Source organism: Olea europaea, unplaced genomic scaffold, assembly GCF_002742605.1.
Source record: "Olea europaea var. sylvestris unplaced genomic scaffold, O_europaea_v1 scaffold2262, whole genome shotgun sequence".
Lineage (NCBI taxonomy): Eukaryota > Viridiplantae > Streptophyta > Magnoliopsida > Lamiales > Oleaceae > Olea > Olea europaea.
Genome location: NW_019240676.1, coordinates 68,295 through 91,918, shown reverse-complemented (window position 1 = coordinate 91,918; position 23,624 = coordinate 68,295). Strand labels below are relative to the sequence as shown.

Genomic DNA, 23,624 nt, shown 5'->3' with positions numbered 1-23,624 from the left:
AATTGTTCGCATGTGGTTCTCGATGATAAAGATGTATATGTCGAGCAACTGTTCGAATCAAAGAAAGAATGGCAAGAACTGTGCACCGGATTGCTTTAAAGCATAACTTCGAGTTTAAAGTGAAGAAATCAAACAAGTCGATGTACACAATTCTCTGCGTTGATGACAGTTGTCATTGGCATTTGCGAGCGACGAAGATGGACACAAATGAGTTTTTTTTGCAGTTCGTAAGTATGCACAGGAACATACTTGCGAAATGGGTTTTCGTCGAAATGATCATAGGCAGGTCCGATCATGGTTCATTTGTCCAAAATAATGCATAAGTTCCAGGACCCACGAACGATCTACATACCTTCGGACATCATTAATGACGTTCGACGAGAATACGGGATAGTCATGAACTATCAGAAGGTTTGGAAGGCCAAGAATGTGCATCGGAGGACTTCATGGGTTCGACAATGAGAGTTATGTTAAATTGGCCAGGTATTTCATTATTTAGGTGTTTATTTCTTTGTTATGTTAATTGTTAATTATTTTATTTCAATTGTTTATGTAATTATGTAATTCAATTGTTTATTTAATAAATAATTAATTTTTTAATTGAATTGTTTATTTTTCTAGTTCATTTAATATTTAATAGATTATTGTTTATTTACATTGGTCAGGTATTGCTATAACATGAGAAGAATTAATACTGGGTCGACATTTTTTATTGAGAAGGATGACGATAATCGCTTCAAATATTTCTTTTATGGCCATTGGACAATGCGTTCGAAGATTTCGAAACGCAATGCGACCCCTAATCCGAGTCGACGGTACAACTCTTAAGGTGAGATAGGGGGCACATCATGGTAATAAATGGTATCGACGAAGTCTTTCCTGAAGCACATCATGGTTATTGTATGTACCATATACAGGGAAACCTGAAGACCAGGTATCGAGGCAAGGCATCGTTGCGTTTTTTAGGAGAGTTGCAGAAACTTACAATTTTGAATAGTTTGAGAAATTCATGATCGAAATAGACAATAAATCGCATGCTGCATGGGAGTATCTAACAGAGATGGAGATCGAACATTGGGCACGATCACATTTCTCAGGACGTCGATACAACATGATGACAAGCTTAATGCTTTATTCAAGAAAGATCGAGAGTTACCAATTCTCGCAATGATTGAGAACATTCGTGACAAGCTACAATAGTGGTTTCATGATCGACGTGAAGAATCATAGAGTTATACAAGTGTGCTAACCTCGGCTTAGGAAGATAAACTCTTCAAGACTCTAGATGTGGCGAGAAAGGTATATGCAAAACCACTGGATCAGTTTCACTTCTTCGTGAAATGTGTACGTAATTTTGGATACATCGTGGACTTGAATGATGACACGTGCACATGTAGACAGTTTCAGTTGGAGAGTTTTCCATATACACATGCAGTGGCAATGGCTATGCATAAAGGATTTCCTCCACACACCTTATGCAATGTGTATTGCATGACTGATTATTGGATAGCAGCATATGCGTAAACAATATTTCTTGTACCAAACGAAGTCGAGTGGGAAGTTCCCGACCACATTCTCTCACTGAATAACTTGTTGTCACCAGCAGTCTGACAACGTATTTCTGAACATATACGTACGTCTAGACTACCATCTATCGGAGAGTTTTCCCAACCTCGTAAGTACGGTAGGTGCGGTGCAACATGGCATACTAGAAGATATTGTACAAGTCAGATTCCTCTGCATGACAATGTAACAGATGTATAATTTTACATTTGTTAATAACTATTGGCAATATAATTATTTATAGCATTGATGTTAATTGTTTGTGCATATTATTTATATTAATTATTAGATTTAGTTTTTTATTTAAACATTTCATTCATTAGTTTCATTTGTTACCCACATTATTTATGCATATTATTTATGTCAATTATTTGAAATCGTAGTATTCGAAGTTTTTTTAGACACACTGCGTTCTCCACAATATACACAAACATTATAAATAAACACATAAATTGTAAATTAAATAATTAAACATAAATAATTAACATTTTACAATTCTTTCGTAATTACAAATGAATGAATGAAATGTACAATATTTAAATAAATGTAAAAATATGTACAATTATTTACGGATCCCCATTGAATTCAAATAAGTCACATGCTAATTTATTTTTCCAATTTTATATCCATGCCTAGTTGATTGCATCAACCTTACGTACTACACTCAAAAATTCTATGTACTTGATAACGAACATGCCGCAATCACCCCTACAATTAAGCAATTTTGTATTAGCACATCACCGTCTAGTTAGAACCTAAGTTGTAAATTAAAGAAATAAAATTACAAATACTTATGATATTTGCTGCCTCGCCATCGTCGTGTCCCGTACGGTGGCAAGTCTGTCCTGCACAGTGATGGTTGCTCGTCTAGCCATTATGAAAACGATCATAGACACCGATTCTAGATTTCGCTCGAGCTGTCCTTGTGTCAAGCATGAATATCAAGGTCGTACACGTACATAATGGAGTCGACGAATACGATCTCCACTGCAATGTAGTGATGATTCACAGACACTGACATGTACAGATGCGTACAACCCTCGCATTGCTTTCCTCTAATACTCGGCCACATCCCTACGACCAATTCCATCGTATATGCTAGCACCGAGTACTCGTTACCCATAGCTTGGAGCAACTGGTACTCAATGTCAATGGCACGGATGAACTCGGTGTTCAATACGAATCAACCAGGAATGTTGAACGATTTTAGATGTCTTTCAGCTCGATCTCGTAGCAAATCTATGGCCAAGTCGATGTGTTACATCAAGAAACACCAATAAACAAAGGAGTTATTCCATGAATTTGATTCAAAAATCAAAATTGAACATACATAATAAATAACAATATTTTAATTTCGCTTACATCATCTGCGAGTCAAGCCCCCGAAGTGGCGATGTCGTGGAACCACTTGTAAGCGTTTGAGATCGTCTTTTGAACAATCGTGTGGCTAGCCCTGAAAAATAAGAACAAAAATTTTAGTAATAAGAAGTATATACATGTGTAAGCATCTGCGTCACGTACTATACTAATTCTATAAAATACAAAACTTACCCAAGCCTAATTGCTCTCCACTCCATCTCGAAGGCTTTCCACTTGGCGTGGTCCATCTCCCTGAATAAATTGGGATGCGTCCCGTCGACGAATTTCCTCCTCTTCGCTTTCGCGGTAAAGGGAAAAACGACGTACTATGATGGCACCCTCGGCCTCTTGTCGACCACCCGCTTCGGCACGTCAACATCACGCATTCTCTCCTCCTCCATCTCGGGGATCTCTATTTCCCTAACCATCGGGACCACGTCCTCTGACAAAAAGACTACATCCGGTGAGTCTGGCGTCCTCTCGGGTACCACCTCCACTTTCGATACCCTCTCCTCCTCTGATACCCCTTCGACATCCCTGGGTATCCCCTACAGGGCACCCGCACATCTTCGAGTATCCCCTCTACCTCGGGTGACGTCCTCTCGGGTACCATCTCCACCTCCGATACCATCTCCTCCTCTGGTAACCCCTCGACGTCCTCGGGTATTTTCTGCACGGGCACCTCCTCCTCCTCGGGTACCCCATCCGCCAAGGGTATCCCCTCTCGCTCATCCATCCCCATCGTATCATTTAAAAATGAATCAAAATGCAGCAACCGATGGTCACGATGAGTCAACATACCCCATCTGATCCCCTCTCCCTAATAACCACCGACCCCTCCGTCATGATAGTCACCAACCCCTCCATTCCGATAGCCGTCAGTCCCTCCGTCACCCCCTCCGTCCCGATAACAACCTGTCCCTCCACCATTTTCTCCATCCCGATAATCGCCCGTCTCACGCATGCATGCTATGTCACCTCGTATCGCTGCAACCTCAGTATGTAGGTCTCCTAACCCAGCTCGTAGCATTGCAACATCATATCGTAACTCTACCATGTCTCCTAACCCGGCTCGTAGCGTCGCGACATCATCCCATAACTCTGCTATGTCTCCTCTCATCTCCGTCAAGAGTTTGAACAAATCAATCGTCGAAGCTCGATGACTAGGTACAGGAAGTAATACTGGACGGCCTTCCTATTACAAATGAATAAATTAACACAAAAATTGAAACGACAATTGATAAATTATTTTTAAGTAACATACTCTATCTCGATCGACGCTGGACTCAGGCATCTGAACCTCTGGTGTAGCTGGACATGATCTTCTCGGCAGAGGTGACATCCTCGCCGAACGTGATCTCCTCAGTGGAGGTGACATCCTCGACGGAGGTAATATTGAACGACCCTTCTGAAAAAATAAATATTACAAGTGAAGTACTTAATTACAAGATCAAAGCGATATTCAACAAATCCTGCACAGTAACATACCCTATCTCGATTCACTCAGGACTCAAGCATCTGATCGTCATGCGCAGTTGGAAGAGACAATTTGCGAATATAAAACTGACTTTCCTCGTCAATCGATGGTGCCAACTCAATGAGAATTTCAAGCTGACATTTTGATATTTCACAATTAATGACTATGTATTGAGATTGTAAAAGGACATATAACATAAATCGCAAATATATAATACGTACCTCAATATAGTCAAGGAGAGTCGATAACTGCCTGGCAAACGGCTTGTCTTCTTGTGCTCGCTAGTGATGCATCCGAGGGCAGCGTGTCTCCCCTCTCCTTGCACACCGACTGGCCAAGATGGGGACAGTCTCGTATACCCATATCTGCAACAATTACAATTATTATGTATAGAATTCAATAAAAAAAGCGTAGGTAATTTATTAACTTAAACATATACCTGCAGCGCCAACAACAGTCCATATACATTGTACTTGCACTCGGGCTTATCCTCCTTAGGCATCAAAAACTCTCTCCTAAACACGTGTAAAGTATCTACAAAACATCTCCGACCCCATGGGTAGTTGTTGAAGGCATCAATGTCATCAATAACCTCCAAATGGAAAATGTCACTCGATGTCTTCTTATGATGACACGGGAGTACGCTCTCGATGATAAGCACCAAGCCCAGCTTCAGCCTATCAAACATCTGATCACATCTCCTTAATGCATCTCCCAACTGCGCTAGAGTAACTGTCGTCTGTCCACGAAAATATTCATTCAATAGCCTCTTATTCCTCGGAACACGAGCCCTCGTCGCTTCTTCGTCCGTACATCACAATCCAGTGACCAGCGCAAACTTAAATATGGAGAATTTCGCTACCTTGCCCCCAAGATCAAAATGGAGGCGTCTCCGTCAACTGATTTCAGCAATCGATATAGCAGGGCACCGAGCAGTTGCCCAGACCACTGTACATCACTCAACGAATATAATGGTCATAAACATGATCGACATAATCTGTCCGCGTGCTCATCATCCAGTGAATCTAATACCAAAGTGAAGCTCGTAAAGTTACAATTCAACATAACTTTACCAGGAATCCGTCTGACAGCGTCGTCCAAATGATAATCCATCATGCGAAATTTCAAATATTAAAATACTGTGCAAATGATGATAAAAAAAAATATTACAAAAATAAACTACACACTACTACTATATGCAATAATCAAAAGATAACAGAATAAAGGAAATGAACGTAAATTACTATTTTTCGTATACTTAATTTGCTAATTTGAATAATATTTTAATTTTCTAATTTAATTGCTTGTTTTTATTATTTTATTGATGTTTAAATATTTATTTAAATTCTCTATGTATATTACTTATTTAATATTTAATTATTTATTTTAATTATTTTACTAACACTTATTTCGATCGTTTATTTTAATATTTTAATTGCTTATTTTGATTATTTTACTAACACCTAATTTAATTTTTTTAAATGTTCAAATACTTATTTTAATTCTCTACGCATATTGCTTATTTAATATTTAATAATTTATTTTAATTGCTTTGGAAATAATTATTTTGATTAATATTTTAATTTCTTAATTTATTTGCTTATTTTTATTATTTTACAAATGTTTATATATTTATTTAAATTCTTTATGTATATTACTTATTTAATATTTAATTATTTATTTTAATTATTTCACTAGCACTTATTTTGATCATTTATTTTAATAATTTAATTGCTTATTTTAATTATTTTACTAACACCTAATTTAATTTTTTTAAATGTTCAAATACTTATTTTAATTCTCTATGCATATTGCTTATTTAATATTTAATAATTTATTTTAATTGCTTTGGAAATAATTATTTTGATTAATATTTTAATTTCTTAATTTATTTGCTTATTTTTATTATTTTGCAAATGTTTATATATTTATTTAAATTCTTTATGTATATTACTTAATTAATATTTAATTATTTATTTTAATTATTTCACTAGCACTTATTTTGATCGTTTATTTTAATATTTTAATTACTTATTTTAATTATTTTACTAACACATAATTTAATTGTTTATTTTTTAATGTTCAAATATTTATTTTAATTCGTTATACATATTGCTTATTAAATATTTAATAATTCATTTTAATTGCCTTGGAAATAATTAATTTGATTAATATTTTAATTTTTTAATTTAATTGCTATTTTTATTATTGTACAAATGTTTATATATTTATTTAAATTCTTTATGTATATTACTTATTTAATATTTAATTAATTCTTTTAATTATTTTACTAACACTTATTTCGATCGTTTATTTTAATATTTTAATTGCTTATTTTAATTATTTTACTAATTCCTAATTCAATTGTTTATTTTTTAATGTTCAAATACTTATTTTAATTCTTTATGCATAATGCTTATTTAATATTTAATAATTTATTTTAATTGATTTGGAAATAATTAATTTGATTAATATTTTAATTTATTAATTTAATTGCTTATTTTTATTATTTTACAAATGTTTAAATATTTATTTAAATTCTTTATATATATTACTTATTTAAAATTTAATTATATTACTGTCACTCATTTTGATCGTTTATTTTAATATTTTAATTGCTTTTTTAATTATTTTACTAACACTTAATTTAATTGTTTATTTTTTATTAATGTTTAAATACATATTTTAATTCTTTATGCGTATTACTTGTTTAATATTTAATAATTTATTTTAATTGCTTTAGAAATAATTAATTTGATTAATATTTTAATTTTTTTAATTTAATTGCTTATTTTTATTATTTTACAAATGTTTAAATATTTATTTAAATTATTCGTGTATATTACTCATTTAATATTTCATTATTTATTTTAATTATTTTACTATCACTTATTTTGATCTTTTATTTTAATATTTTATTTGCTTATTTTAATTATTTTACTAAGACCTAATTTAATTATTTATTTTTTTAATGTTTAAATAATTATTTTAATTTTTTATGCATATTTCTTATTTAATATTTAATAATTTATTTTAATTGCTTTGCAAATAATTAATTTGATTAATATTTTAATTTCCTAATTTAGTTGCTTATTTTTATTATTTTACTAATATTTAAATATTCATTTAAATTTTTTATGTATATTACTTATTTAATATTTAATTATTTATTTTAATTATTTTATTATTACTTAACATAAAATAAGTAATTAAACTAAATTATCAAATAATAAATATTTAGATAAATAATAAAACATTTAAATTAAGCATTTCAAAGAAATAATTTTAAATACATAATATACATTAAAATTAAACAATTTAAATAAATAACTAAATATTAGACAAAAAAATATAAGCAATTAAAATAAATAACCACTTCAATAATTAAAGAAAATAAATAAATATGTAATTAAAAACCAGAAAAAAAAATTGTCTAAGCCGTCTGGGCGACCTGCAGATTCGTTGAGATCATTGGAAACTCCCAATAATCATAATTACCCAAATTCCACATTTAAACTATAAACACAAGGATTTCTCAACACATGTACATAAAATCATGCTTTTTTCCTAAAATCAACATAAAAACATGTTTTTCTACTAAATCAAAAACTTACCTTCTTCAGAGAGAAATGACCAACTTGGTCGTCGGTTTTTCCCTTTTTGTCGGTGCCTGGGTCGACTGTGCTACAGTAATTTTCCTCTTTCCTTACTCTCTTCTCTCTCTTCTTGAAATGGTAAGTGTAAATTTGGATTTTTCTTGATTTTCAAGATTTTAAACATTTTTACTTTTTTTTTAATTGGTCAAAGGCCTCTTTGAAAAAATGGCCGGGTCCACCGTGCAATTGCCATTATTTCCTCCCTAATTTATCTATACCCACAAATTCCATTTCTCCCTAAATTGAAATCCACATAGTCGATACTCTGTCATCGCCTCACCATCTTCGACAGCACTTCAATCGAAGGTGTCATCGTCACTTCGACGGCAATTTCGTCGACTGTTTTACCACTGGATAGTTCACATTCTCCAGCCACACTTCAACCAAAGGTTTTGCCCCGCTTTGGCCGCAGCTCGAGCAATGGTTTGACCACCTCTCGCTTTACCATCTCCGGCCACCTGCTAGAATACTATGTGAAAACTAATTTATCATCGTAGTCATAATTTCATATAGATGAAAAGAAACAGTGGTGCTTCTCATCGTTTGAATCAATTTTTTCTCCCCTCTTCCAACTCTCCTAGTTTACAGGTTATACTTGTCTCTCTCTCAATTTACTTTTATTCAGTTTTTCATTGCACCGTTCCCTTCTTTTGTCGTGTTGATGAATAAATCTATTCAAAGACTATCTATTTCCAACCATCATTTTTGTTGTTCGAATTTTAATTACCGTAAATTTCCAACAATCATTTTTAATTACCAGAAAGATCCCTCAATTCATTCTAAGGTATGGTCTTCGATTCTCTGTTTTTTGTCTTCCGTCTCTATGGATATGAGGAAATACCTCTAGATAGCCTAAATAGAAGGTAGTTTTGTAAGATTAGACCAAAAAATATAAACATTTGAAGAATAGCCTTCTGACAACTATACTTCCAAAAATACCCCTTACTGTGAAATTGTAACCAAAGCCAATACAATGTATAAAAACCTTCAATTAGATCCTCAAAGAAATATAAATCAAAAGTCTTTAATAAATTTAAACCCAAATATTATACAAAATTTTATTGATTTAAAAAATGCAACAGAAAATGAATTAAAATATTTAGAAGAAGATGTGAAAGGTTTCTTTACAGAATATTTAGATCTAAAATTAAAAAATAAAAATGTTTCTATAGATAATAGAACAATCAAAACAGAAAATGATATATATAAACTAATTCTTAACCTGAGAAGAAGAATTAAAGAATTAAATATAATTATTGAAGAAAAAGTTTTAATAAAAAATAGTGAATTTTATAAATTCTATTGTGATATTTTAAATACTTATGAAGATTTTAATTGACTCAAAAATCTTAACCCCTCCACTGCACACTCCGAAGAAATGGTATCAGGGCCAGATTACGAATCAAAAATTATGATGAATATAGTATATGAAGAAAATATAATTGAAGAATTTTTGAAAAAAAGTTGAAAAATATAAAAAACCTAGTTATCCCTATTTACCTAAAAACACCACAGATGAAAGTTTTGAGGATATATAGAAAAGATTAGAAAATCTAGAACATAATCTACAAGTAGGAAACGCTCTTTTAGATAAAAATCTTAAAGGAAAAGATATGATTATAATTAATCCACCTCAAAATTTTAGGATAACACAAAAGGAAAATAATAAAGGGAAAAGACATGAAGAAAAACAATATATGATTACAGATGTAGAAGAAATAAAACAAAAATTCTTAGAATCTACAGGAGAAGAATATGAAGAATATAAAAAACAGTTAGAAGAATTAACTGAAAAATGGAAAATACAAAGATGAATACTAATCCATCTTCAAGTCAGAATATAAAAGTAGAATTCAGTAGTGATGAAGAATAATATTATCCTTATGGTACCCCAATACCTAATAAGGATGGTATTTACCAATATAGAAAAACACAGAAAAGATACACTGAAAATATAAGAAAACAGTCCATAAAAGAAATAAACCCAATGAAATCTTATAATGAACCAATCCATACAACAGGTATATGGTTAGATTTAGACTGTGTAGATAAAAATAAAGCTATTGAAATATGGATGAAAAGTACATATTTAGCAATACAATTTAATAAATGGGAAACATATACAGCTTTTGGATTTATCGAACATACATTCAGAGGAATTGTTTTTGAATGGTGGAGAAAATTACCAGAAATTATTAAAGGAATGATAAAGTATGGAGCAGGTAGAACTAAAGTATTAGATAACAAGAATACTTTAAATGAACAAAATATACAGGAGATATTAAAAAGATTTGAAAAATCTTAAGAACAGAATTCTTAGAAAATAGGTATACTTCTAATGATGAAGAAAGAAAACAAGATGAATATAATCAAGGAATTATAGCAATGGAAAATTTAAAGATATGTGATATGTGTGAGCTAGAAAGATACACATGTAAATTCGAAGAAATATACTATATACTAAATCAAGGAGATTATCAAGAAAATAAACATATATTAAGGTCTTATTTTACTAAATTACCATTCACATGAGGAATTAAGTTATTAAAAGAATATGAAAAATTATTACCTCTAGGAGAAGAGGAAGGAGTAAAAATGTATAGTCTTGGAAGTAGAATTGAATTACAAAAAGAATGATAGGCATATGGTGTAGAGAAGCTTTAGAAAATAAAAAAGCATATAAAATAAGAAAAAATGCATTATGTTGTTATAAAGATAATGGCCAAGTTGAACAATTTGAATACCATAAGAAGAAATATAAACCATATAAGAAATATAAAAGAAAATTCAAAAACTAAAAAAAATTCAAGAAGAGGAATGCTAAACCACATAAAAAATATTTCAAGAAAAGAGATTGGAATAAAAAATTTAAACCAAGAAATATTAAAAAATATAGATGTTTTATTTGTAATGAAGAAGGACACATTGCCCCTCAATGTCCTAAAAAGAAAGATAGACAGAATATAAAAACTCTTAGAATCTATGAAAAATTCCAAGAAGATAGTGACATAGAACCAATGGAATATTTTGATGATCTAAATAGTGAATGTAGTAGTATTTATGAATTAAATACATCCTCATCATAAGAAGATTATGAGGAGATAGTATATATGAAGCAGGAGATACAACAATCAGAAATAGAAATAGAAACAACTGAAGAAGTTGAAGATTCTATAGAAGGTATAAATCAAGAAATTACCTTTGATATTAAAAAATACACAGGAATCTCTAAGAAGATATTAGACCTATAAGAAAAAGATGTATTCCATCAAGGATTCTTAGGAGTTTTACCAAGAGTAAATAAAACAATTGTAAGTATAAATTATAAAGAAATGTCTATCAATATAGAAGATACTATAGGAAAAGTAAGAATTCCTATAATTACAAAAGAATGGGTAAAACAAAAGTTATCCAAAATCCCAGAAAATGTAAGAAACAAATTAAAATGTATTGAAATAGGAGGAGTCCAGATTATGGTAAAAGGATTCTTTAGAGAATGTATGAACATACCAATAGAAATATACTGTATGAACAATAGAATCTTACAAGATCCTATAGATGCTCTATTAGGAACAGTTGTAGGAAACTTAGTCTATCAAAAGATAATATTTACAGTAAAACCAAATTATGCAATATCATTAAATGATGAAAATATTGACCAAAGCTTCAATCTATATTATAGAATTGGAAACTTGAAGATGTTACGAAGAAGTAAGGCTATTAGTATAAGCATAAAATTAATTTTTGCTTTTAGTACTAGCCATCGTAACAATCTAAGAAAGATAACTGATAACATCATTATACATAAAGATTTTGAGGAATTAGCACAATATATACCTCCTAGGAAGTACCAAGAACATGAAGTCAATATATCAGAACAAATAATGCTTGATTTCCATAAACAAGCTAGAGAAATTAATTCTGAAGGAAAACTAATAGGAAAAAATAGTGTCAGCTTAGAAGGAGATAATCCTATTGCAAGATGTCCCTCTAAACAAGACTCTAGGATAAGCAGACTTAAGAATTTAAGTATTGCTGAACCATCAAGTTCGCAATATTACATTAAGACGAGATATATAAATCAAGAAGGATTTAAGAAGAATCTTCTTGTCCTCATAGATACTGGAGCAGATAAAAGTCATGTAAATACTAAATTTGTTAATCATTTAATAGATTTTGAAATACCAGAACCATATATATTTAAGGATTATTTAGGAAATAATCTTGAAATAAGAAAATATGTTAAGTTCCCTCTTATACTTATAGGAGAGGACCAGAAAGAATATACTAAAGAAATAATACTATATAAAGATGAATTATATGGAGTAGATCGTTCACCTATTCTACTAGGAATGAACTTTCTTGAAAAATATAGTCCTTATAAAATCTGTCAAGGATATTTAAAGATAACAATTGATGATAACCCAATTATCATCTCAAGAATAGATGAAACTATGAAATCATTGTTATCATGGAAAGAGTAATAAGTACTAACCCCATGAGTCCATATATTGAAATTACACTTAATATAAAAAGTTATTGTAGAATTAAATTTCATGCTTACTTAGATACATGAAGTACAATAAGTTTATGCTTACCAAATGTACTACCATCTGAATACTGGAAATACAGTTCAAAGAAAATAGTCACCGCTACAACAGCAGGTGGAAATAAGGTAATATACAGCAAATATGCTACGCAAGTACCTTTTCTAATTTCCTTTAAAGAAATATTTGTTGATACAATATAAATGTCAACCACAATTGGATGTGATATTTTATTAGGACAAAATTTCCTATTAAAATATGCACCATTTACACAATATATTGATAAGTATATGTTCACAACACCTTGTGCACATAAAATATTTACACCAAAAATAAATAAAGCTGTTACAATTGCATATACAGATATAAACCATCAGAGTTCCTCAACCCAGCGTGGTGGATGTTGGAGTACAGAAAAATTTAAACCAATTACAGTCTTAAAAATGACAACAGAAAATAGGATTGAAAAACTGAAAAAAGAAATTTCTGAAACATATTCTGAAAATCCATTAGAAAAATGGAATACAGACAAAGTAAAGGCAAAAATAGAATTAACCAATCTAGACACTATTGTTAAAGACAAACCCATGAAATATAGTGTTGATGATCAAAAGGAATTTAAAGACCGGATAAAAGAATTGCTAGACGCCAAGTTACTTAGGTCTAGTAAAAGTCCATATAGCAGCCCAACCTTTATGGTTAGAAAACATAGTGAGATAAAAAGAGAAAAAGCCAGAATGGTGATAAATTACAAAAAATTAAATAAAATTACTAAATTTGATGGATACTACTTGCCAAATAAGGACACCCTTATTAAACAAGTATAGAACAAAAAGATATTTTCAAAATTTGATTGTAAGTCAGGATTTTGGCAAATCATGCTTACAGAAGAAAGTAAACCACTAAGTGCATTTAGTACCCCCAATTCTTTAGGACAATACGAATGGAATGTAATGTCATTTGGGTTGAAAAATGCACCACAAATATTTCAAAGAAGAATGGATGAGGTAATCAAACCAATTACTCATTTCTGTATTTCATATGTAGATGATTTACTTATTCATTCAAATAATATTAATGAACCTATTGAACATCTTGAGAAATTTTTATATTATGAAAAAATATGGTATTACACTTTATCTAAAGAAAGCTGAGATAGCTTGAATAGAAATTGAATTTTTAGGATTATTTATAAAAGAAGGAGAATTGCAATTGCAATCTAATATTGAAGAAAAGCTTCAAAAATTTCCTGAAAAAATCAAAGATAAAAAACAATTACAAAACTTCCTTGGTATATTAAATTATGCTGAAGGATTCATTGAAAATTGTTCCAAATTGAAAAATTATTTTCTTCCAAAATTAAAAAAAAATATAATGTGGTCTTGGGAAGAACAAGATTGTGAAAATATAAGGAGAGTTAAAGGTATTGCCCAAACTTGTAATACTACAAGAAGAAGATTTCTTTATCTTTGAAACTGATGCTTCATATTATTACTGGGAAGCAGTGTTAAAGGTGAAAGAATCATAAAGAATATAAATGTGAAAAAGATTGTTCTTGTCCTGAGATACTTGCAGGTTATACATCAGAAACATTAAAAAAAGTTGAAACAAGATATGAGACAAATAGAAAAGAACTCATTGCCGTTAAAAGAAGAGTTAAAAAATATGAAGATTATTTGTTACCAAAAAAGTTCTTGATTAGAACTGATAATACTCAAGTTAAAGCCTTTTTGAAAAATAATGTTAATCCATCTATTACCAATAGATATATTATTAGAATACAAATTTGGTTCTCATATTTCAAATTCGATATTAAATACATAAAAGGTAAAATTAACTTTCTTCCTGATTATCTTAGCAGGGATGGAGCTAGAACAATTAAGGACGAAAGTCCAAATACTTGAAATAAAAGTTTCCTATTTGGAAACACAAATTCAAAATATCCAAGATAGCTTTCGAGGCAAAAATATAGCCCTTGAGGCAGAAGTTACTTGTACCAAGTCTAGTATCCCTTCTCCCCGAGGATAAAGGGAAAGAAAAGAAGGTAATAGGAATCCCTTCACAGGGAAAAATTGAACCTATTACTGGTAATAAAGATATTCAAGATATCAAAAGAGAAGGTAGCTCTTCACAGAGCCAAACTCAATCTAAACTTTCTATTGAAAGGATAAATCCAAAAGATATTGTCAAGATATGCCATGAAACAAAAATTCTCAGAAAAGATAGCCATGAAGAAGTAACACTCTTTATTGTTATTTTTAATATTTTATCAAATTGGTATCTGGAGATTGGAAAGTGGATGAAGACTCTCCACTATTCAAAATACAACAAGATAAATTTTTATCCAGGAGCACCAGCCAACTGGGTTCGAAATTGTTTTGAGATAGGAAATATACTTTGTATATATCCTAGCAAAGATCTCAAAGAGATAGCTCAACTTCCAGCCAACATCAGGAAAGCTGTTAAAAGATATACTGAAGTCGTCAAGACAACAAATATATATATATCAGATTCCATTCAGCAACCATGAAATGGGATCCCGTTCTTGAATATATGCATCCATCGTTCCATGTGATAAAAATGGGACTTACAAATCAACATTTTTTACCAACCAACCAAAAAATTGTTAAAAACGGATATCAAGATATTCTAAATATGATGCCGTACAGAAGAGCAAAAGGGTACAAAGAGATATTTGAACATGTAACTCAGATAATTACTGAGAAGGAAAAGATATGGGTTTATCCATCTGAAGATCATATTATCTATTCCAATGCAAGGATGGCTACCAAAGAAGAAGATATTTGTTATCTTAACCATTTATTATCTGCAATTATTTCCAACCAAGTGCATGGATCAGAAGATATGACTAAAGAATTATGCAAATTACTTTGGAACTACAGTGATCATCATTGTGAATACTGTGTAATTGAAGATATAAGTCAAGCATCCCTTAATGATGAAGAATTCCCTGCAGAATTCTTTAATTCGAAAATGGAAAAGTGATGATGACAAAAGTAGCCCTTTATCACTACTTTAATAAAGAAATTTATTAAAGAAAAACTGTGGCTACTAAAAGACAGAAGATAGTACAAGAAAAGTTTCCATAATTGTGACTACTCAACCAATTATCACAAGTGGCAGACAAACTCAAAAGATAAGGCATATAATTTCAAATAGAGAGGTCCACCTAGCAAGAAGATAAGGAAGAATTCGGTGGAGATAAGATGGCCTAGCTACCCAACAAAGAAAGGTGAAAAACTCCTGTCAAGATAAGATTCTCAAAGGCTTCTATAAAAGGAGGCAAGGAGGAAGAAGGATGGAAGATCGAAACAACTTATCTCTTAAACACTGGAAGGAAACACATCTTAGAGATATATCTTTTGTAATCTGTTTACACCACTTGTATTCAGAAAAATATTAGATAACTTGAAGATAGTAAAGCATGTAATAAGATAATCACTTATGGAGTTCTAAACTTCATAAGGTGAGTACCAAAGGTATGTAAATATAGTTTGTAAGCATGTACAATTTCAGTTTATGAATATCAAAGTAAAGTTTGTTATGTTCAACAAAACTTTCATAAAAGGATTTCGTTAAATTTCTCATGATTCTTCAGCAGTACAAATAGAGATTTTAAAATATTTTCAAAACATTGATTTTGAATGGATGTTAGCCATGCCAAAGTACCCGTCTTTGATGAATGGTTTAGGGGAAAAGGTAGTTTTCTAACAAAATTGTAGCACCTTGTGTGTGAGTTATCTTTTAAAATTTCGTTCCAAGTAGGAACTTGATTCTGAAAAGAGTTTGGATAGAGGTGAAAATAAAGACTCTGGATACTGTGAGATAGCGTCTGTGGAAACACGGCTAGTTCTCTAGAATGAGAAATACAACCTTAATTGAAAAGCCTTTTGCAGAAGCAGTTATGGACCCAAATGATTTCAAAAAACATTTTAATCTTTACTTGATTCAGAAGATTGATTAAGTATATGCAAAGCATCTATAAGAGCATAATGGAGGGAAAGCCTGTTTACTTCATTTGATTACTGTAAGTTATTTGCTTGTTTTTACATGCTTATGCTTTAATTATTCTGATGAACAATTCACAAGCATCCACTTCCACTACTAATGAATTAGATGAAAAATCTAAAGATATATTTCCTGTTGGTAAAGAAAAAATTGAAAAAATATATAGAGATATAGATTATAATTGTAGAAATAATATAAGATTTGATTCTGTAGGAACTAGTAGAGAGATAAAAAAGGTAAAAGATATCATAACCAAACATAGAAATATACAAGAAGAAATTTCAGAAGGATTAGTTCGAGGATATATAACCAAGAAAGGTCAACTTATAATTTTTGAAGAACTATCAAGATACAAAGAATATTTAAAAGTATTTGAAAAATTGAAAAATATAGATATATGTCCTGATTGATAAATCCTTAAAGATATAAGATACATCTTGCAAATAACTATAGTAAGGGCAAAATAGTATTTTTGATAAAAGAGGCCATTGTGGAAAATAGGAACAATTTTCCAGCTTTTCTAAAAATTACCCCCCATGGATACAAGCTTGTGTATTTCAGGCACGGAGCCAACACCCGACAAGGGGGCACGGTTGCGTGTGCTAGCTCCATCGAAATCTTCAGATCCGTTGGGTAGCGCCAGTTGCAGATGCACCGGAGTCCGACTGTCGCTTTGGAAGGAAAAAGACGAAGAGAAGAGGGCCAAATTTTTTATTTATTGTATTTATTTATTTTTTTTCGTTTGGGCAGGGTTCGAATGTTGGGCCTCTTATTGTTAGCTCAATTGCTAAATGAAAATAACCCAATTTGTCAAAGTCTAATTACCCAATAAAATTGAATCAAATGCCCAAATAACTCTCATTTCTCCCAAATCGTGGAATGGTGGAAGGCTGGAAGAAAACCCTTTTCCAATTTCTTCAATTCTTCCTTCGCCGCTCGTCCCTACGACACTGCACACGAGTGATGAGACACGAAGGTGCTGGAGATCGTCAGTTTCGCCCCTGACCTACAAGCTGCAGTGTGAGACACTTCTTCCTTGGGCGCCGCCAGTTCGCCCCTGATTTCTAATTATTTTTCTAACATGACTTTTGATTTCATTCTGAAAATCTTTCATCTTTTTGAGTTTTGGAGTAAAGATAGATATATTGTTGTGTTGTTTGTTGATATACTAATGGGTAATTGGCAAAAAACGTCCTTACCTTTCAAGTCTATTGTGGAAAACGTCCCTACCTTTCATTTTTTGGCATTTTTGCCCTCATTTCAACCTTTCTTTGCGCTGGACGTCCTTCCGTCCATATTCCGTCAGTTTTTCCGTTAATTAAAGGGTAATTGGCACAAAAAGTCCCTACCTTTCAAGTCTATTGTGGAAAACGTCCCTACCTTTCATTTTTTGGCATTTTTGCCCTCATTTCAACCTTTCTTTGCGTTGGACGTCCTTCCGTCCATATTCCGTCAGTTTTTCCGTTAATTAAATACAAAAATACCTTTTTCTTTCCATAAACAAGGGTAAAATTGTCCTCACCCACTTCACCCTTTTTTCCCACCATCAACTTAGTCCATAAGTAATAGTAGCAGCAACATGAATCTGAAAATACTTTAAATGATTAAGTTAAATAAAGAAAAAATATCGTGAACACATTATACTTCACAATTCCACAACTACTATTGTTGTCATCTTGTGTCACTGAAAAATTTTAGAAAGACATATTAAATGGGTAGTCAATTTATAATGAGCCAAAATGGTGAATGACTCTTTTTGGCTCAATGGAGAAGATGAATGGCTCATTTTAAATTGACTCATTATAAATTGACTACCTATTTAATATGTCTTTCTAAATTTTTCCAGTGACACAAGATGACAGCAACAGTAGTTGTGGAATTGTGAAATATAATGTGTTCACGATATTTTTTCTTTATTTAACTTAATCATTTAAAGTATTTTCACAGCTTTTCTAAAAATTACCCCCCATGGATACAAGCTTGTGTATTTCAGGCACGGAGCCAACACCCGACAAGGGGGCACGGTTGCGTGTGCTAGCTCCATCGAAATCTTCAGATCCGTTGGGTAGCGCCAGTTGCAGATGCACCGGAGTCCGACTGTCGCTTTGGAAGGAAAAAGACGAAGAGAAGAGGGCCAAATTTTTTATTTATTGTATTTATTTATTTTTTTTCGTTTGGGCAGGGTTCGAATGTTGGGCCTCTTATTGTTAGCTCAATTGCTAAATGAAAATAACCCAATTTGTCAAAGTCTAATTACCCAATAAAATTGAATCAAATGCCCAAATAACTCTCATTTCTCCCAAATCGTGGAATGGTGGAAGGCTGGAAGAAAACCCTTTTCCAATTTCTTCAATTCTTCCTTCGCCGCTCGTCCCTACGACACTGCACACGAGTGATGAGACACGAAGGTGCTGGAGATCGTCAGTTTCGCCCCTGACCTACAAGCTGCAGTGTGAGACACTTCTTCCTTGGGCGCCGCCAGTTCGCCCCTGATTTCTAATTATTTTTCTAACATGACTTTTGATTTCATTCTGAAAATCTTTCATCTTTTTGAGTTTTGGAGTAAAGATAGATATATTGTTGTGTTGTTTGTTGATATACTAATTAAGTATCCAATAAGCCATAAAATATTATTTTATTAATAAATAGGGTGGATTAAAATTTAAAATTACAAAATTTAATTAAAAGCAAGATTACTGCAATTTGAGTTACCTTCATAATTTCCTTGTGTTAATTATTATATTCCTCAAATATTAGACTGAGGGTGAGGGATATAATTAAATAATTGAACAGTGCCAACATATTATGTGAGTGCTTACATTTTTTAAATGAAAATTTTCACAGGGTATGAATCGTATGATTGCCTATTTGTATGTGTTAAGTGTTAAGTGCTAACTGCTAATTTGGCAAATTTAATTTTATTGTATTGTAATTTGTAGGTGCTAACTGCTCAATACCATGTTTAACAATTTAAGGGCATCAATTTGGCGTGATGTTGGAGCGGAATCGCAGAATTCTTTGTCCACTTGGCAAGCAAGTTCTCTGGTTCACTGGTTGGAGACTTGGAGCCAATATTAATGCCAAATGATTCCTTCCTCGGGTCAGTGACTTAAGTTGATCAGTTGATGTTAAATATGTTGTGATTTCTTCATTTGGGAATTAAAAAATTGCGAATTATGATTTATGAATTATGATAAGTAATTTACGTTTTATGAGTTATGATTATTGATTTGGGAATTTATGTTTATGAAATTATATTTGCATTTGCAATTTATGATAAGTAATTTATGTTTTGATTAGGAATGATTATTGATTTGGGTGAATCTGAAAATACTTTAAATGATTAAGTTAAATAAAGAAAAAATATCGTGAACACATTATACTTCACAATTCCACAACTACTATTGTTGTCATCTTGTGTCACTGAAAAATTTTAGAAAGACATATTAAATGGGTAGTCAATTTATAATGAGCCAAAATGGTGAATGACTCTTTTTGGCTCAATGGAGAAGATGAATGGCTCATTTTAAATTGACTCATTATAAATTGACTACCTATTTAATATGTCTTTCTAAATTTTTCCAGTGACACAAGATGACAGCAACAGTAGTTGTGGAATTGTGAAATATAATGTGTTCACGATATTTTTTCTTTATTTAACTTAATCATTTAAAGTATTTTCAGATTCATGTTGCTGCTACTGTTACTTATGGACTAAATTGATGGCGGAAAAAAGGGGTGAAGTGGGTGAGGACAATTTTACCCTTGTTTATAGAAAGAAAAAGATATTTTTGTATTTAATTAACGGAAAAACTGAAGGAATATGAACGGAAGGACGTCCAGCGCAAAGAAAGGTTGAAATCAGGGCAAAAATGCCAAAAAATGAAAGGTAGGGACGTTTTCCACAATAGACATGAAAGGTAGGGACGTTTTGTGCCAATTACCCGAATGTTTAACGGAAAAACTGACGGAATATGGACGGAAGGACGTCCAGCGCAAAGAAAGGTTGAAATGAGGGCAAAAATGCCAAAAAATGAAAGGTATGGACGTTTTCCACAATAGACTTAAAAGGTAGGGACGTTTTGTGCCAATTACCCATATACTAATTAAGTATCCAATAAGCCATAAAATATTATTTTATTAATAAATAGGGTGGATTAAAATTTAAAATTACAAAATTTAATTAAAAGCAAGATTACTGCAATTTGAGTTACCTTCATAATTTCCTTGTGTTAATTATTATATTCCTCAAATATTAGACTGAGGGTGAGGGATATAATTAAATAATTGAACAGTGCCAACATATTATGTGAGTGCTTACATTTTTTAAATGAAAATTTTCACAGGGTATGAATCGTATGATTGCCTATTTGTATGTGTTAAGTGTTAAGTGCTAACTGCTAATTTGGCAAATTTAATTTTATTGTATTGTAATTTGTAGGTGCTAACTGCTCAATACCATGTTTAACAATTTAAGGGCATCAATTTGGCGTGATGTTGGAGCGGAATCGCAGAATTCTTTGTCCACTTGGCAAGCAAGTTCTCTGGTTCACTGGTTGGAGACTTGGAGCCAATATTAATGCCAAATGATTCCTTCCTCGGGTCAGTGACTTAAGTTGATCAGTTGATGTTAAATATGTTGTGATTTCTTCATTTGGGAATTAAAAAATTGCGAATTATGATTTATGAATTATGATAAGTAATTTACGTTTTATGAGTTATGATTATTGATTTGGGAATTTATGTTTATGAAATTATATTTGCATTTGCAATTTATGATAAGTAATTTATGTTTTGATTAGGAATGATTATTGATTTGGGAATTTATGTTTACGAAATTATGTTGTGAATTGTGATTTATGATAAGTAATTTATGTTTTGTGAGTTATGATTATTGATTTGAGAATTTACGTTTAGGAAATTAGTCAAAGTGAAAAATTTAATTAAGAAGATGTTGACCGCTCAATTCAACCCGTGTGTACTTGATTTTTTTTTTTTAAATCAATTGTAATTGATCGTAATATCGGACTAACGGTCAACTTGCCCTAGCTGGACTTGGATCTTGGATTCCCCGCTGTTGTATTTATAGGGTTAATCGTATGGGTTTGTTTACTTGTGCCTGTATGTTTTGGTTTCTTGCCTTCGTTTTGAACCCGCCAAATAAAAAATTAGTCCTATATTCTTGATTCATGTTTTATGCTTTATGCTATCTTCATTGATACAAAATAGTGTTCTAACAATTTTCAGATTCGAACCTAAGGAGAACTTCTAATTTTCCCGCTTTTCCAATTTTAGCAAATGGTATTGTTTTTGTATCTATTGGATGGCTTATATTTGATTGAAAATTCCCAGGATGTACTTTAATTTGTTTTCATATCACAGACATGTTGATAAAGGTCCTCTATGTTGTGCTTAATTGTATGTTCGTATTCCACCACTTGCCTAACAAATTTAAAAAATAAAAATACTCTTCCACCACTAAATGAGCTCTATCTTTCTTGATTTCTTGAAATGAAATGTAATTGGCTTATATGATGTGTGATTACTCTTTTTAGAGTTTCAAATTCCAATGGATCATCTATGCATGTTTTACCTCTACTCATTTATTTGAGTTGACTATGATCCGTGGTTTATTCACCTCGTAGAATGGGTGGAAGAAATTATGAAATTTGTCATAGTTGTAAAGTTAAAGGCCACTCCTTTGCTAATGCCCACAAAAACGTCGATGCCCATTATGCAAGCATGGATTCGCGAAGTATTTCATGGTGGAGAAAGAGACGGTCAACACAGGATGATTAATTCTTTGTTGCAGTGACAATTGTAGATTTTGGGACTGGGTTTTGAAAGAAGAATTATCAAGAGATCAATCCTCTAGCAATAGCACTTCCTCAGTTAACCTAGGGACGAACGAAAGAGTTGAAGATATGAAACGCAAGTTCCAATCTCGAGTTTTCCTCAATGATAAAGAAAAGCTACGAATTTCAATGACTGTGATGATTAGCAAGGTAAATGGTAGCGCGGAAGGGAATGTAAAAAGGAAGGGGTCAACGTGAGTAGTAGAAATTAATCGAACGGGTGATCACGTGAGGATTTAGGCAATTACATCTTTTGTGTCGTATTGTTGTGTAAAAATTGTTTTGGCATTTCGATTTAGCTAGACGATGTTAAAATCCATCTTTCTTGTTCGTAGTTTTGAAGTTATGATTTCTTTATATTGTTAAAATTCATCTTTCTTGTGCATAATGTTATGATTTCTTCATATTGTCTTACTCTGCATGGAACCAATAGTGCTAAAAACAGGACAACAACAACACTAATAGGGGAAACGGCCAACGAAATGATTCACTCAACCGAGGGACCGTGAATACCGATGTCCAGATTTAGACTGAACAAAAGGATTTACTACCATACTTAACAACGAATGTTCATATTCAAATCCAAAAAGAAAAAAGGATTCATTGAAATAAGCAGTGGCGGACGAAGAAATTTTGAATTAGTGGGGCACGATTTTCCTTTCAAATTTCAATTGTTGGCAACCATTGGCGCAAGGCAGAATGGAAGTCGGTGGATGAACGATTTTCTTTTCAAACTTTGGTGTTTGCACTTTGCCGTTTGGTTGTAATGAGCTAATGGGTTTACATCTTTTTTTCCCATTTTCAATTTTCAATGTTTGTTAATTAATGGAATTGAGAGTTGGCTGAGAATTGGGAGTTGCTTGGGAATTGGGTGCCATTTTACATATCAAAAAAAATAAAATTTAAAAAACACCTGGTGGGTTGCCTGACCCACCAGGTCCAGCAGTGGGTTCGCCCCTGGAAATAAGATTGATAAATAATTTTAGATCTTGTTGGAAAATGCATCCTAACTGAATAAAACCTTCATTCGTGTCTTTGTCGATGCAAAACATCAATAATAAATCCAAGCAAATCATTCATCAATGCATCAATGTAACAAGAATTATCGCTCACTAACTTCTCTTTCACTGACGAAATA

At 31.8% G+C, this 23,624-nt stretch overlaps 1 long non-coding RNA gene across 2 annotated transcripts; it reads left to right on the top strand.

Annotated features, from left to right (window-relative positions):
- Positions 1 to 17,472: 17,472 nt before the first annotated feature.
- Positions 17,473 to 22,867, top strand: LOC111381156. 2 transcript variants are annotated; one of them, XR_002700284.1, is made up of 3 exons: positions 17,473 to 17,651; positions 19,571 to 19,731; positions 22,277 to 22,867. It is a non-coding gene; the product is annotated as an uncharacterized LOC111381156 (long non-coding RNA). The 2 variants fall into 2 exon arrangements; XR_002700285.1 differs by lacking the exon at positions 17,473 to 17,651 and adding an exon at positions 18,904 to 19,083.
- Positions 22,868 to 23,624: the final 757 nt, after the last annotated feature.